The 5,098-nt window shown below is 35.9% G+C and overlaps 1 pseudogene; it reads left to right on the top strand.

Moving 5' to 3' along the window:
- Positions 1-3,490: 3,490 nt before the first annotated feature.
- LOC150019279 (nucleophosmin-like) lies at positions 3,491-4,380 on the top strand (annotated as a pseudogene).
- The last annotated feature ends 718 nt before the right edge of the window (positions 4,381-5,098 follow it).

The following is a 5,098-nucleotide window of genomic DNA, read 5'->3' as shown; positions in this document are numbered from 1 at the left end:
TATATTTACTTAGGGTTCACTGTTGGAGCTGTACATTCTATAGATATGGACAAAATTATATTAGCATTTATTCATTATTATGAGTATTTTTATTGTCCTGAAAATATCCCCTGTGCCCTGCCTATTCATCTCTTCCCTACTTCTTCTACCCCTGGCAACCACTGATTTTTACCACCTCCATAATTGTATTTTTTCCAAAATGTTGTATATTTGGAATCATATAACATGCAGTCTTTTCAGATTGGCTTCATTCACTTAGCAATATACTTTTAAGTTTCTTGCAGGTCTTTCCATGGCTTGAGAGATCATTCCTTTTTATTAATGAACTAAAAAGCATTTTGACATTTATTTATCAAATTTCCTAAGTTTGAATTCTATAGGTTTATCCAAGAATACAGACAATTTTAATAAGTAATGAACATCAATATATGAGTTTATTAATTTTTGTTAGATTTGATATGCTACAGTTGCTTAAGTAAATGTGCAGAGAGTTTTAGAACTATCAATATCATTATTTGTATCAGCAAAGTGGTAAGCTAGCAATTTATGGAACTAAAAACAAATGATGGAAGGAGAACAATAAAGCACCTAAAAGGAACTTCAGCATGTATTTCATTTAGACTTTTGAATGCACTTTATTAAACCAAATCTGGTCCACAAGTATATGTCATCATCTCACTATAAGTTTACACTCTAATAATAGAAACAAGACATAGCTCTTTGAATCATGCTGTGGGGAAGCAAAGATTACATGCTGGCACCAGAATTCCTCTTGAAGAGAACACTGGCTTGGTTTAGAAAAACACATTGAGTTAAAAACTGATCAGCTGTCTTACTGCTCTGGTGGCAAAAGTGTAGATTTATTGTTGATACTAAGGAGGAGAAAGGTGAAGAGGAAAAAAGAGCATAGAGTAGAATAGGCAACATTCTGAAGTAGCCAATAAAAATTTCTGTATACTTGACATCTAAATGGTATAGTTCTAATTCCCATCTTTCCATTGTTCCCTAGAAAACCATTTTTGCAAATCTGATCTCCACTTTGAGCCCCAATTTCCCTTTCCAGCCATTCCCACTTTGATGAATTAATACTACTAAAATGACACAAAACAAAACTCAAAACACAAACACAATTTTGACTCTGAAAACTATTCTTCCCCAGATTCCCTCTTTTTCAATTAATGGCAGCACTATCAGGCCAACATCGGGAAATGACCTTTGCTTTCTCTTTCCTTCATACCCTTTTAAATCAATTCCTTGCCGATGTGTTAAAAACATGCAATCTCAAGTCATCAGTCCAGTTCTCTTATCTCCACTCTATCTCCTGATCAAATTCTCAGATACACATTAAGCATTATATATATATGTGTGTGTGTGTGTGTGTGTGTGTAATATATATTTAGATAAAGTGTATCTGCTTGAGATAATAATATATACTATTTATTGAGTATGTGTTATATGCCAAGCATTATTCTAATGATATAACATATTTAATCCTTCCAAGAGTCTTTTGAAGTAGCCTCTATTATCCTCTCTATACAGACCGGAAAACTGAAGCACAGTGAATTTGCACCTTGTACCCTACAGCTAGTGTAGGGCAGACAGTCTGCTTGATTAACTACAAGTTCATTCTGCCTCCCAGTATTTCTATGGGGATAGTTCTGAAATGTATCACATTTTTCTGAAATAAATTATGTGCAGAACAATATTGTAATTTAAATTGAGGTCTCAAGATTATCATTACTGAGATGACTCTCCCTGCTTTTCTGCAAAACTAAGGTGTATAAGGGGAGACCCTTGGGGTATCCATAATCTCAGTGACTTCAAATTGAGGTATTTTACTAATCATGCCTAGTCTTTCCTTTTAATTGCCTTGATTTTTAAATGGTCATTCTGGCTTTTATTATGTGCCTACTTATAGCAGACCCTCTCTTTTATTTCTAATTTGCCGTTTTAACTTGCCATAGATTTGGAGTAGAGGTAGTCAGTGGTTATGTGGTGTTTAAAAGAAGTATCACATGACTTAAAGCAGACATTTCAGAGGCTTTCCTGGGAGCAAAAGGAATAAATTATTTTGATTCAGTTTTTATTTTTCAGGAACTTTTCTAGCTTACTTATTCTTGACTCTTTCCCAGCTCCACGTATTTGGGCTTAACTTAGAAATATGAGCTTTTATTTTCTCTTCATCTTTGTAACTGTACTTCTGTAAGAAACTTAGGACCTAACTATTGAATCAGTTACTGACAGAATCCAAAGCAACACTGTGCTTAACATCTGCATCCAAATGTTATTTGTGAAATATTCTGAGAAATTAAAAGTGGTCCAGGACAAAAGAGACATTACTAAATTCATCATGATACTTATCAGTGGTAATGGTCTTTTTCATTTGTATTTCTGTGGATGCTGCCTAAGAAAGTAGAGGAGGTAGGTGGTGATTACTTCCATTCCATTACATTTGGAACAATAGCCATTACTCTTTATGCGATCATTTTAACCCTCCTGGGATATTACATTAAATTGAATTTACAGTTTTAATAAAGATGTGTTAAAGGGATTCAACAACTCAATTCACAGACTCAATACTCCTCTGATATAGTATCTGATACCTACAAGGTGCATGAGGTACTAACTTTCAATTTTTAAAGAAAAAAATAATATCTAATTTACCCATTCCTGATTGCTTGGCATAGATTGCATTTGACATCTTAGATCAACATCCCTGCATTTTTAGTTCTTTATGATGTTCACCATTAAATCCAGGGTCCAGCATATATATGATAGACTGGATAGGCACTGCATTAATTACAAAAATTGGGGGTTAGATATATATGGATTATATGTACTTGGTAAATACTTATTGACTACTATTGAGGACAAGGTACTGCATTATATAATGGGAAACAGTGATGTTCATAAAGGAACTAGTTTCTGCCTTCAGGCAGCTTAAAGCCTAATGGGAGAATCAACCAGGATCAGACACTTTCTAGCTAGGTGACCATAGCAAGTTTCTTACTGTTCTTAAGTCACTAATTTCCTCATCAGTGAAAGGAAAATTTATATTCATACCTGTATGACATATAGGATTATTAAGATTCAATGAACTACTATGTATAAAATGCCTAAAACTATACCTAGAACATTGTTATCTTATTGACAGCAATAATAATAATAATTACAATAATAAAATAAAATGACCAATGAACCTAAAAATTACTTTGGTAGGTGCATATTTTATCCTACAGATGCAAAACCACTTTGCATACTTCTATCTAGAATTTTTAAAAAACATAGTAATTTACTCCAGAATATTTAAGTAACTTTACATTTATTTTTATAGTTTGGTTTCTCAGAACAGACTGAGACAAATATTTGAATCAATAAGAAAAAAAATGTCTTTCCCTGGTGCGATTCCGTCCTGCGTGTCTGTTCTGCGGAGCAGAAGTCATTTATCTCCGTCCGCGTTCTCTCCCACCGAAGTGTGTGCTACCACCCCATGGAAGATTCTATGGACATGGACATGAGCCCTCTGAGTCCCCAGAACTATCTATTTGGTTGTGAACTCAAAGCTGACAAAGATTATCACTTTAAGGTGGATAATGATGAAAATGAGCACCAGTTATCCTTACGAACGGTCAGTTTAGGGGCCGGGGCAAAGGACGAATTGCACATTGTGGAAGCAGAGGCCATGAATTACGAAGGCAGTCCCATTAAAGTGACCCTGGCGACCCTGAAAATGTCTGTGCAGCCATGGTTTCCCTTGGTGGCTTTGAAATAACACCACCTGTGGTCTTATGGTTGAAGTGTGGTTCAGGGCCTGTGCATATTAGTGGACAGCACTTAGTAGCTGTGGAGGAAGATGCAGTCAGAAGACGAAGAGGAGGAGGACGTGAAGCTCCTGAGTATGTCCGGGAAGCGCTCCGCCCCTGGAGGTGGCAGCAAGGTCCCACAGAAAAAAGTAAAACTTGCTGCCGATGAAGATGATGATGAGGATGACGAGGACGATGATGATGATGAAGATGATGATGATGATGATTTCGAGGTTGAGGAAGCTGAAGAAAAAGCTCCAGTAAAGAAATCTATACGAGATACTCCAGCCAAAAATGCACAAAAATCAAACCAGAATGGAAAAGACTCAAAATCGTTAACACCAAGAGCAAAAGGTCAAGAATCCTTCAAAAAACAGGAAAAAACTCCTAAAATACCCAAAGGACCTAGTTCTGTAGAAGACATAAAAGCAAAAATGCAAGCAAGTATAGAAAAAGGTGGTTCACTTCCCAAAGTGGAAGCCAAATTCATCAATTATGTGAAGAATTGCTTCCAGATGACTGACCAGGAGGCTATTCAAGACCTCTGGCAGTGGAGGAAGTCTCTTTAAAAAAATAAACAGTTTGTTAAAATTTTCTGTCTTATTTCATTTCTGTAACAGTTGATATCTGGCTGTCCTTTTTATAATGCAGAGTGAGAACTTTCCCTGCCGTGTCTGATAAATGTTGTCCAGGTTCCATTGCCAAGAATGTGTTGTCCAAAATGCCTGTTTAGTTTTTAAAGATGGAACTCCACCCTCGCTTGGTTTTAAGTATGTATGGAATGTTATGGTCGGACATAGTCGTAGTGGCGGTCAGACAAGTGGAAATGGTGGGGAGACAAAGATATATATGTGAAATAAACTCAGTATTTTAATAAAAAATAAAAAAAGAAAAAAAAGAAAAAAATGTATTGGAGTATATTTTCAAGCCAACATCTGTGGAGGAATGGAGAAAGAGTCTGGCAAAGGGAGAATTTACAACACTATGCTAGGGGATGTAACCTTGAGTGAGTAGGCTTATTATTGTTATTATTATTATTTTTTTTTGTAGAGGGAAATTCTTGGAAAGTAACTTAAACTTCAAAGCTATCAGTTGCCAACATTTTCATCAACTGGGAAAATGAAGACTTTAGTGTGTGTGTGTGTGTGTGTGTGTGTGTGTGTGTGTGTGTGTGAGTCAGAGGGAGAACCAGGAAACACATAACAGCATCCACTACACTCATTATCCTATTTGTACGTTTAATATATTATAGGACAATTGGGCACAATGGCAAGAACAGTGAACCTTGAGCCAAA

The sequence above is a fragment of the Furipterus horrens genome, unplaced genomic scaffold (assembly GCF_987537825.1).
Source record: "Furipterus horrens unplaced genomic scaffold, mFurHor1.1.pri manual_scaffold_2, whole genome shotgun sequence".
In the NCBI taxonomy this organism is placed as follows: Eukaryota; Metazoa; Chordata; class Mammalia; order Chiroptera; family Furipteridae; genus Furipterus; species Furipterus horrens.
The sequence above is the reverse complement of the archived record's forward strand: the minus strand, read 5'-3'. Positions and strand labels throughout refer to the sequence as shown.